At 43.9% G+C, this 12,625-nt stretch overlaps 1 pseudogene; it reads right to left on the reverse strand.

The window, feature by feature from the left end:
• Positions 1-9,029: 9,029 nt before the first annotated feature.
• Positions 9,030-9,809, reverse strand: LOC143664399 (transcription initiation factor TFIID subunit 9-like; annotated as a pseudogene).
• Positions 9,810-12,625: the final 2,816 nt, after the last annotated feature.

The raw sequence follows: 12,625 nt of genomic DNA on the forward strand, positions 1-12,625 counted from the left end.
ATTGGTATTATAAGTTCCAAATAAAGATTTGTCTCTGAATAGGATTATTTCCTTGGTTTATTTTCCCAGCAGCAGAATTCCTGATATTCAAAATTATTTTCCAAAGAGTTACATCAAATCACACTTACACAGCCAATTCACAAAACTGCTCATTTCACCATAACCTGCCCAGCAACTTTTATTTTATTTTCCACTATTCTGATAGTGGCATTTTGTGATTATTTCGTTCCTAATGAGATTGACCAGTTTTCCAAATGTTTGTCATTGTTCTCGTTACTTTAGAGCAGTTTTTGGTCAGGAGAGATATTAGAGAGGGAAAGGTCCAGAGCCAGGAAGTTGGGATCCTGAAGGCAATTTGTGTCCTCACAGATCCATCCCTCTGCCTTTTCTGGTTAAGACTCTGCTTGCACCTCTGCAAAGCAATGTGAAGGTCGAAACTGGCACGATATTAAGATAACATTGCCGTACAAGGCTGAACCTGAGGCTGGTTTTAAAATAACACCAATGCCTCTTATTCTCCTGTGCCAGCCTCAGGTGATTGTCTCACTGGGTTCCCGCCTCCCCAGGCAGCCCAAAGGCAGGGTTGGGTAATGCTGCTGCCCGGATGTTGACAGAGCGTGCCCTGTTTTGGTGTGGACACCGGCTTTTCTTCCAGCGTGCTCCAGACCTCATTATGGGTCCCTCCTCATGGGCTCTGAGGGCTTAGAATGAGCACGTGTCCTGGCCCTGTAAAGCCCAGGGCCATAATGGAGGATGATCAGGCTTGGGGTTTGCCAGGTAGCACTCTCACACTGATTTTCACTGACAAGGGCTTCAAATGGTCACAATGTACTATTTGCACACCATTGTCCATTCGATTTACTGAGCACTCAGTGTGTTCCGAGGTCACAAGGAATCCGGGTCTCAGTTTTTCCTGGATGTTCTGATTTCAAATACGCTATCCTGACATAACACTCCTCTGCTGCCTTTGTGCAGAGAATGGTACGCTCCCAGCACAACATGAACCGCGGTGCCCTGAGCCCCGGCAGCCTCCAGCCGAGGCCGGTGACAGGTGCCACCTCATGTAAGCTGCCCATCAATCCCATGAGGAAGGGACGACCAACCCAATTTGTAGGCAAGGAAACTTAGGTTCCCAGGGTGAATGATCTGAACAAGACCACACAACTGGTAGTAAAAAGAATAAGGATTTGAAGCCAGATCTTGCTGATTGCAAAGCTAGATCCACAGGGCTTTACTGGCCAAGCAGACGGGGAAATAAAAAACCCAGGCTCTGGTTTGTTTGTTTGGCTTTTATAAAGGAAATTTAATAAGTTACAAGTTTAGAGTTCTAAGCCTATGAAAATGTCCAAACTAAGGCATCCAGGTAAAGATACCTTAATTCAAGAAAGGCTGATGCATCTGGAATACCTCTGTCACCTGAGAAGGCGTATGGGTCCCTTCCTGGTCCCTTCTCCAGGGCTCCATGCTTTCAGCCCCTGTTCCTGTGGGGGTTCCTCACTTTACTTCTCTGGGGCTGGCTTTCATTTTTTGGCTTCCCTTGGATCTCTTTAGGTTGCGGCTTGCTTAACATCCATGGCCATGTCTGCTGGGCTCCAAGCATCTCCAAACATCTGTGTCTCTATTCTCCAAGTGTCATCATCTGTGTCAGCTCTGCTCTGAAGTCTCTGTCGGCTCTCTCTCTCTTTCAGCTCTGAGGCTTCTGTTGTTTCTGGGAACCCGACTCTGGTTTTCTCTCTCATGTAGGCTCATCTCACTAAACAACCCCTCTGTGCCTGCCCAGCATTGTGGACACAGAAGATGGGACACTCTGCTTTCTAGGAACACTCAGCTTAGTTCTTGATTCCTTTGGGGGCACTGCACCCTTTGAGCATTTGAAGGAAGCAACGAAGATGCCTTTATCTTCCCTTTCCTTACAGATGGGGAAACTGAGGCTCAGGGCAGAGGTGAAACTTGCTTAAGGCCATGGGTAAGTTGATGCAGAACCAAGCAGGGAGCCTCCTCTCCTGAGTTCTTGTTAGTGTCTTCATCTTATGGGGGGTTCTTAGTCTGGGTTCCCCCAAAAGAAGGCTCTGAGACAAGGGCCTGCATCAGTCCACCCAAGGAGCAAGGGGCTGGGGTATTTCTGTCCCTGCTCCCATCACGCATTCCCACTCCTCAGGTCTGCCAGCTCTGTTGGCCAGAGAAAGCCTCAGCAAAGAGCACAGGTGCTGGCAGTAGGAGGTTGGGCCTCCGTGAACTGAAGAGTGATGGGTTGTAGGTGGGTGCTGACCCATCTGCTGCAAGCGGGGGCTGGGACACCCTTCCAGAAGCAGAGGACAGCTGGGGACCACCCCCCACCCACCCCCCACCGCTGCCTGCCAGAAGTGCGTAGGGAACATTTTGCATATAACTTGATTGGTTCACGGACCCACTGGAGCCCATTAGGGAACCTGCATGAGACACCCCTACCCTCAACGTACACACAACTCTAATCTTCTCCCGGGACTTTTCCTCTCTCCCCACTCCCACTCTCCTGCCCTCCCCAGGTTTTAGCCAAGCCCTTATGGGCACAGCTGCCCTCCACCCACACCCACTCAGGGACTCTTCCGGAGACAGGCAGCTCAGTAATGGCATTATGGTCTGGCCCCCATTTGCAGCAGCCCTCCCCTCCCCTGAGCTCCAGGGCTCCAGGCAGCTGTTCCCCTGCCAGCTCACCCCCAGCAGTGCTCCCCATGGGGTGGCGCAGGTCCTCTGCCATCTGCCTGCCGGAGCCCCATCTCCTCTGGTTCTGGCCAGCATGAGCTGTGTCAAGGAACTTGATTTCACTGACAGGCGTTCTGTGGCTGCCATTTTACCTGCATGCATTTCTTCAGGTTGTGAAATAGCCCATCCATTTGGAGGAGTGTGTGAGCATCCATTCATTTTAGGGAATAATAACGCAGCCAACACCTGGGAAAACACTAGCCGAGTTAAGAAACAGAGTCTTTGAAACCATTTGGGGACCCTTCCCTAACTGTACCCCCATCGTCCCTTAGGGCTGGCAATGAAGCAAATTTCCGTGACCATGACTATGGTCCCTTTCTTTTCTTTGTGGTGTTTACTTTCTTGTTTAGGGCTGCCTATTTGGGGACTTTATGAATGGAAGCAGCATTATGCCTTTGTGTCTTGCTTCTTTAACTCGTGATCTTTGTGAAATCCATCCACTTTGATGTGGGAGCTATAGATGGTTCCTCATAGCTCTCTAACGTTCCAGCACATGAATCTACACTTTAGTTGTCCATTCTACCAGTGATGGCGTTATGGCCAGTTTTGGGATAATACAAGCAATGTTGTTATGAAGATTCATGTCTGCTGGGGCACATGTGCAAGAATTTCTCTAAGTATATGCCAGGAAATAGAATTGCTGGTCATGGGACATGTGAATCTTCAAATTTACTGAGTAATAACAAGTTGTTTTTCAAAGTGGTTGTACCAATTTTCACACCCATCGGCAAGTTATGGGGGTTCCAGTAGTTTGAAGGCCATGCTAACAGTTACAGTTTATGTTATTTGCTTATTTTTGTCTACCTGGTGAACATGTACTAGTGTATCATTATGGTTTGGGTTTGATTTTCCAGTTGCTAATGAGGCCGAACACTTTTCATAAGTGTATTGGAAATCTGTGTTTTCTATTTTGTGAGGGGCTTGCTTAAATGTTCGGCCAATTTTTCTACTGAGCTGTTTCTCTTTTGCTTTTTCTTATCAAGAGATAGGAGTTGCTTATATGTCCTAGATACTAGTTCACAAGGAGCGAAGTGATAAAGGAAAATAATGATAAATTTAACTACATTAAATTGAGAACTCATATTTTTCAAAAGACAGATTAAGAGGGTAAAAAGCAAGGCACAGCTGGGAGAAAACGTATTTGTAATGCATGTAAATGATGGTGGACCAGTATCTAGGACTTATAAACAACTTCTAGCATTCAATAAGAATGTTTCTTGTTTTCTATTCTGTGCAATTGGTTTATTTGTCTATCTCTGCATAAATTCCATATCACCTCGATTATTATCAGTTTATAATCCTTCTTGACCAAAAGGGGGAAAAGTGAAATGACACAAAGTGTCAATGGCTGAGAGATTCCAAACAGAGTCGAGAGGTTATCCTGGAGGTTATTCTTATGCATTAAGTAGACATCACCTTGTTATTCAAGATGTAATGGAGAGGCTGGAGGGAACTGCCTGAAAATGTAGAGCTGTGTTTCAGTAACCATGTTTCTCGATGATGATTGTATAATGATGTAGCTTTCACAATGTGACTGTGTGATTGTGAAAACCTGGTGTCTGATGTTCCTTTTATCTACCTTGTCAACAGATGAGCAGAACATATGGAATAAAAATAAATAATAGGGGGAACAAGTGTTAAAATAAATTTAGTTTGAAATGCTATTGATCAATGAAAGCGAGGGGTAAGGGGTATGGTATGTATAATTTTTTTTCTGTTTTCGTTTTACTTCTTTTTCTGTTTTCTTTTTATTTCTTTTTCTGAATTGATGCAAATGTTCTAAGAGATGATCATGATGATGAATATGCAACTATGTGAGGATATTGTGAATTACTCATTATATATGTAGAATGGAAAAAAAATAAAAATAAAAAAATAAATTAAAAAAAAAAATCAGCAGCACTAGAATTGCCTGGAAGGTTGCTGGGCACACTCTAGCGTTTCTGATTTAATAAGTTTGGAGTTGGGCCTGAGGATTTACATTTTTAACACGTTTTCTGGTAATGCTCCTGCTGCTAGCCTGAAGTCCACACTTTAAGAATCACTGCTGCAGACATTTTTTAATGAAAAATTCTTTTCTATTCTTAGCCTAAATTTTATTTTAATCATAAATGGCAATTTTAACTGTTTTTATCCTGATTTATTGAGATGATCATGTAATGTCTTCTTTAGTCTCTTAATTTGTTGAAATTACATTAGTTTTCTAAGATGAAATTTGCAATTCCGGGATCAATTTAGTAGTGTATCCTTCTTGGATTTTGTTTGCTGATAGTTTTGCTTGGAATTTCCGTGTATATGGACTCATTTCTGTGGGCCTTTAGGATTCCATTCTTGTGCTGTGCTTGTCAGGTAGAGGACCTCGCACAGATAAAGAACTAAAAAATAGAATGTTTTGTCATTATTATTATGCCCTTATAATTGTGCTTACCGTAGCATATGCCGTTATCCATTTGCCTTGCTCCTCTACTAATCTAGATGCTTCACAAAAGCAGGCCCATGTCTGCTCATTCACTACCGTATCCCCCAGAGTCTACCACTGAGGTGGACACATGGCAGGGCTAATTGTGCCTGTATATATACATACATATAAATGAGGATGAAGAGAATGAATAAGGCACTGACCCTACAAGAGGATAGAAAGTAAAGAAACAGCTATCTGTTGCACACTCACTGTGTCCCATGCCCTAGTCCACATGGCAGTCCAGTAAGATGGGAGACATTCCCACTGCACAGAAGAAGAAACAGAGGCACCGCTGCAGGAATGCTCTCATTGAATTTGCAGCTGCAAGGCAGCTGAGTACCTTTTATAAAGACCTGTGGGTGGTAAGCGTCACTCTGGCACGCTTCCTTCCTTCTGATAATGAAGGTCTTAGCTTCCTAGGGCTGCTATAACAAAGTGCCAGAAACTTGGTGGCTTTAAATAGTGGACATTTCTTGAGTCAGAGTTTTGAAGGCTAGGAGAGATGAAATTAAGGTGTCAATGGGGACATGCTGCTTCTGAAACCTGTAGGGGAGAATCCTTCCTTGCCTCTTCTAGCTTCTAGTATTTTCCATTAATCCACAGCATTCCTTGGCTTGCAGAGGCAGCACTTCAATCTCTGCCTCTTTTGCCACGTGGCCATCTTCTCTCCATGTCTGTCTGAACTTGTGTCCAATTTTCCCTCTTATTATAAGGACATCAGTTATATTGGATTAGTGCCCACCTCAAACCAGTTTGGCCTCATCTTAACTAATTGTATTTTCAAAGGCCCTATTTCCAAATAAGGTCACATTTACAGGATTGAACATATCTTTTGGGGAGACACAATTCAATCTGTACCAGTGAGAATCAGATCACTGACTCTGGCTCCCTTTTCCCATGGGCTGCTGGGAAGCTCAGATCCTAATTTTGAGCTTAACCACACTTGCTTATTTGGTCCTCATTATTCTGTATTTGTTTGTCCTTTCTCATGGTTTTATTTCAAAGCAGAATTTTTTCCTGTTTTTGAGGACTTTAATTTACTCTATTTTGTAGTCATCAGTTTGCTAAATATATTTTTATCATAGATGACCTCAAATCCCTTGAGGAATGAGTCCAGAGAATAAATAAATAAATAATTAGAAAAGAAGAAAGCCTAATTACAGAACCCTCTTGGGGAGTGTAGGTCACACTAAAACTTATTTCTTAGATGCCTGCCAAGCAGGTCCCTGCTTGCTGTAGTCCTGGGAACTGCCTCGGGCAGCTGTAATTGCTATGATGGAGACATTTTAGTTTAAGATAATTAACAGTGAGTTGCAATTTCTCAGGATGCTTGAGACTCATTTAAAGATCAAGAAGGGTTCAAAAACAAAAGTACAGAATTAGCTTTAACCTTGACCTTCAGCTTTTTAAAGACTGCTGCTTCAGAGCACTGGTTCAGCAATGGTCTCTTTTCGTCCAGTGCTTCATAACATGCATCTATAGACAGCCACATGGAGCAACGCTCACCTGGGGTTTCCAAATGTGCATTCCTTTCTAGGAACTCCAGGGATAACTCTTGCCCTCTGACATTTTTATCAGGAACCATCTCAGATGCTTGCTACCAAACCTAACCAGGAAATGCTGGGAAGCAGAAGACACAGGTACTGGAGCCCAGAACCGGGGAGACGAGCTGTTCTCCCACCTTAGGCCTCAGGAAAACTTGCCCACCACTCACTACTTCTCTGAGTCCTGGGGTCACTGGCCTCCAGCACTCTGAAATCACAGCTTAACTTGCAGCAGGTGGAAAGTGCAGATATCTGCTTTGTTAATCAAAAGCTTTCCTATAGCAGGCTTCTTATGTGTCCAGTAACTTAAAAACTCTGACATTAGGAAAAATTGGGCAAAGATTCCTTGGTTGGCAGAACAAAAAAGCTGAGCCTTCAGAACCAAATGTACCTGTATTCTTAGCTGAGCCAGGCAAGTTACATCAAGTTCTTTCTGCCCCTGCCTCAGACCCATAGTTTAGTGAGTGCCAGGCACCAAGTACCATCTCATATGCTGCTCACAATCACCCCCTACGAGAAGTACTAGAACTATCTTCATTTTACCAATGAGGAGAGTAAAGTTCAGAGAGGTTAAGCCACCTGCCCAAGGTCACACAACCAGGAAGCATACCCTGGCAGCCCAGCCCCAGAGCCCATGCTCTTAACTGTACCTACAGCCATTGCCACTAACTGCCTGGTATGTAGGATGTGCTCAATAAACGTTCATTGAATCAAATAAGCATGGACTTCAGAGTTGGCTTTTTGTTCCTTTCCCCAATACAGAGCTCTCACCCATGAGCAACAGGCAGATATGGGTTGGCAAACTTCCACTTCCTTGTTGGTACACCATTTGCTTCATCACTGCAAAGGGAAGCAGGAAAGAGAGAGAGACACTTCTCCAAATCCCTTGTCAGCAGGCCTTTAATGAGGGCCTTTGATCTGCTTACACTGAAGAGACACTTGCCTCGTTAATCTCTCTCCAGGAAGCTCTGCTTGCTGTGGCCGAGACCATGCCCGGGATGGCAGTGTGAGTGGCCCTGGGATGGGGGGCGGAGCAGACATGGCTGGGCTGGCTCGAAATTCATAAGGAGAGGATCATGAAGAAGGGCGCAGAAATGAAATGCGAGCTGAAAACTAAAGCCTGGGACCTGGGCTGCCTTGCTTGTTGAAAGAGATTTTCTCCCTGGCCTGCTCTTTTTTCCCTCTGGGCCTGAGGTGGCTAACAGTCACCAAGCCATTCCTGCCCCCACTCCTCAAGTATGGACATGACTGCGGGAGGCGGCTGCCCAGCCGAGGACGGCATTTCCCAGGAGCCCTTCCGACCTGATGTGGCCACGGCGTGGCTCTCTCCCATGGGCTGCAAGTGGAAGTTCGCACGTCCCCACTGGGCCCGGGGGCTTAAGAAGCAGGTGGCTTTCTCCACCCTCTCTCTGCTCCTTTCTGCTGGCTTGAGGTCACTGCCCAGGGGGACCATGGACAACGGCAGAGCCTCCATCAGCCTGGGTCCCCGAGGTGACTCCTTCCTCTTCCCATCACATCCAGACACCTGCTGTTCTGACCCCAGCCATCTCGGACTCTGGCATGAGCGAGAAATCAACCTTTATCGCGCCTGAGCCATTTTACATTTTTGAGTCTATTTCTTAGTGCGGTTAGCATACCCTAGTGAATACTTTCTCCGGAACTGGTCCTTTCCCTTTTCTCTCCATGGCACCACCAGTGTGTACCAGGATACTGTCCAAAAATGCCGATAGCAAAAAGCATTAATAACCCAAGCATCCCTTAACAGAAAAGTGTATAAATAAATTATGCTATACACACTCACATAGCAGTGAAAAGGAGTGAATTACGGTAACATACAACGTGAATGAATCTCACCAGCACAGTGTGGGTGAAAAAGTAAGTTGCCGAGTAATACAATTAACGTGGCTCTAGGTATATAAATTTTTAAAACAGTAGGCAGCTCAGAGTTGCATATGTAGCAAAACCATAAAGCCAGACAAAGGAATGAATACAAAATGCAGATTTGTGGGGACTTTGGGTGTGAAAGGAATGGGAAGGGTCACCCATGGGCTGCAGAGGGGTTTGAGATGTCTTCTTTTTTTAAAGAAAGAGAACGATGTTAAGTTCACAGGTTTTCGTTCCATGATTACTCTTTTTTTTTTTTAAATTATGGTAACCGTATTTACTCATTAAATACTAATTAAGTTTTTCAAAACAGAACTTCAAAAGATCCAGCATGCATGCTTAATTCAAGTACAATGGATTCAAGACCAAGTATGCATGTTACATGCATCGAGGCTAGATTACAAATTATCATAGTCACCCTTAGCATCATCTTCATGTTTTTTTTTTCAATGCGTTTGATGAGTCACTGGTGGTATTTTGTGATGACACCATGTTAGTGGTAATAAGGATGTTTTTGGACCTAACTAATGATGGATTAATCAAAACATTCTGAAATGCTGATGCTGCAGGAGTGAACGCTTTTACAGCTGGGGACTGTGACCTGGGCATCTGCACTATTAACCTTTGCCCTCTGAGGGACATTGGAGCCCCTGCTTTAGTCAAAACAGACATAGTTTGCGGAGTTGTGTGCCTGGTATGAGGGTACTAGGTCTGCAAATAACCGAACCCACATTTAACCTGGGAACTATTATCCTTTCTGCAGAAGTAGATGCCTTTTTTTGTAAAGACTTAAGTTTATAGTTTGGAGCAGTTAAGCAGTATCTATTGGGTGGTAATCTAGGACCTGATTATGCCTTGACTGATGGCAAAGGGGTTTGATTTCCTTGTCCTGCAATATCTAATAAAAAAATCTCCTGGGGGAGGAGAGGTAAAGGACTGGTCAAGCACGACACTGGATTGCCAATCACACATCATGTGCATCAACAGTAGTTTTCTTAGCATGGCGTGAATGAATTTTTGCATCAGCCAGAATTGGGGTCACATATCAGAAGGCAAATGCCAACATGTGATTTATAACTCTTGGCTCATATTCCATAATCCCCATATCCTTCAGGTTTGTGCCATCTCTGTGCATCCTCCACCATACTCTTGGGAGAAGCCATCTCCCCAGACTCCATGATATCTGGAGCTCAGACTTGAGTTAAGTCACCAAATACACACTGATGTATTTCAGTTCTGATCTTGATGCAAGTTCTTTGCCTAATGCAGTTTCTCCTACCCCCGGTGTACCGTGAACAGAACATTCTGCTGCAACACGGTCCTTAACAGCGATCGCTCCTTACGCCCAGACTCGCGCCCCGCACACTCACAGTTATTCTTTAAGTCACTCAGAAACATTGTCAAAAGTTTTTTGTACCCATGATCTATTTCCCAATAAATTAATAAGTAGGTAAATCAGGAAATCTGGGAGTCATCCTGGCTTTTCCCCAATCCCCCCATCCTATCTGTCAGCAAGCCTGCTGCTTCTGCTTTTCTAGACAGATAGTGATCTGACATGGTTGCTTCTCCCTGGTGGAAATGGTGCTCAGCCTTCTGACTCACATCCTTGCACCCATCGCATTCTTCACCCCAAACCTCGTACAAACTGTTCTCCACCTTGACAAAGCATCAAGGTTTCTTTACAAAACATCAACCAAGCACAGAGCTTCCCAGGGCTTCGGCGGAACGGCCAAGAGAGTTGGGGGCCCTGCCTTCTATGCCACCGTCACCCTGCGCTCACCCCTGGCTTCTCCACGCTCTGCCCCAGACGCCTTTGACCAGGTTCTAGAACACATCAAGCCCTTCTACCACATTATGGTTTGGGCACGCACTGCTCTCGCCACCTGGCTCCTCCCCACCTTCCCACGCTATCTGAAATGGCGCCTCCTCAAAAGGCCACCCTGACTGCCTGGCTAAAGCGGGAGCCCTGGGCTTCCAGCCATGCGTCCCACATGCTTCCTTTGCAGTGCATGTCACCATCCGTCAAAGCGTGCCAGGTGCCAGGTTACTTCTCTGCCACCTGCCGTGGACACAGTGAGCTCCCAGAGGAGGCGCCTATCTGCTGGGCAGTTCTGTCCTTTACACCCTCTCTGAGCCTTCCACTTGTATCTGTTCTTTTGACTTCCACATGTGGTCACAGTCTTTGGCCCAAAGCATAGCTCATTAAAAAAATAATAATAATAATAAATAAATATATATATATATATATACACACACACACTTACAAAAGGTCACTTTTACCATAGTTAAGTCTACAATTCCACGGCATTGATTGCATTACTATATCCTGCCACCATCACTAGCACCCATCACCTCAACTTTTTCATCACCCCAAACAGAAGCTCTGTACCCATTAGGCAATAGCTGCCCCCACAGCCCCTGATAACCTCTAACTTACTTTTTTTTTTTCTTTTAGCGTGGGCAGGCACTGGGAATCAAACCCAGGTCTCCGGCATAGCAGGCGAAAACTCTACCTGCTGAGCCGCCGTGGCCTGCCCTCTAACTTACCTTTTGTCTTTGAATTTGCCTATTCTAGGGATTTCATACAGGTCCTCGTCTGGCTTCTTCCACTCAACATGACGTCTTCAGGGTGCATCTGTGTTGTCACGTGGACCAGAACTTCATTCCTCTTTACAACTGAATAAATATTCCATTGCATGTCTACACCACACTTCGTTTATCCATCCATTGATGGACACTTGGTTTACTTCCATCTTTTGGAAATTATGAATAATGTCACTATGAACATAGGTGCAACTATCTGTTTGGGCCCCTCACAACTCATTTTTTTTAATGCTTAATTGCTACAGAGTTTCTGTTTGGGGTGATGTAAAAGCTTTGGTAACAGATGATGGACATGGTAGCATAACCTTGTGAAAGTAATTTTTTTTAATTAAAGAAAAACAACAAGCTTCCTTGTAAGATTGGGAATGAGACAAGGATACCCATTGGCACCACTATTATTTAATGTTGTACTAGAAGTTCTAGCTAGAGCAACAAGGCAGGAGAAAGGAATAAAAAGCATCCAACTAGGAAAAGAGAAAGTAAAACTTCCATTATTTGCACTTGAAATGATCCATTTCTGGAAAATCTTGCAAGATTGATGATAAAGCTATTTGAGCTGATAAATTCAGCACAGTGGCAGGATATAAGCTTAATATACAAAAATCAGCAATGTTTCTATATACAAGTAATGACCTGCTGAGGAGACAATTAAGAAAAAATTGCATTCTAAAATAGCCACTAAAAGAACTGAGTATTTAAGAACAAACTTAATCAGGAATGTGAAGGACCTGTGCACAGAAAACAACATAACATTGCTGAAAGAAATCAAAGAAAATCTTAGTAGATGGAAAGATAATCCATGCTCATGGATAGGAAGGTTGAATGTTGTTAAGATGTCAGTTCTACTCAAACTGGCCTACAGATTTACTGCAATATGAATTAAAATTTCAACAACCTATTTTGAAGATTTGGAAAAGCTCATTATCAAATTTATGTGGAAGGGAAAGAAACCTCAAATAGCTAAAGATATCTTAAAAAAAAAGAAGAGTAAAGTGGGAGGCTTAACACTTTTCATCTTTAAAGCTTCCTATGAAGTCACAGTGGTCAAAACAGCCTGATAGTGGCACAAAGATAAAAGTATTAACCAATGGAACCGAACTGAGAGTGTAGAGATTGGCCATCAAATCTATGGTCAATTAATGTTTGACAAGAACCCGCCCCCCAAATGCACTGAGTTGGGATGGAATAGTCTTTTTAATAAATGGGTTTTGAGAGAACTGAATATCAACAGCCAAAAGAATGAACGAGGATTCTTACCTTACACCCTATACAAAAATTAACTCAAAATGGATCAAAGACCTAAATATAAGAGCCAGTACGATAAAACTCCTAGAAAAAAATATAGGGAAACATCTTCAAGACCAAGTGATAGGAGGTAGCTTCTTGAACT

The sequence above is a fragment of the Tamandua tetradactyla genome, chromosome 2 (genome assembly GCF_023851605.1).
Source record: "Tamandua tetradactyla isolate mTamTet1 chromosome 2, mTamTet1.pri, whole genome shotgun sequence".
NCBI classification, from domain to species: domain Eukaryota; kingdom Metazoa; phylum Chordata; class Mammalia; order Pilosa; family Myrmecophagidae; genus Tamandua; species Tamandua tetradactyla.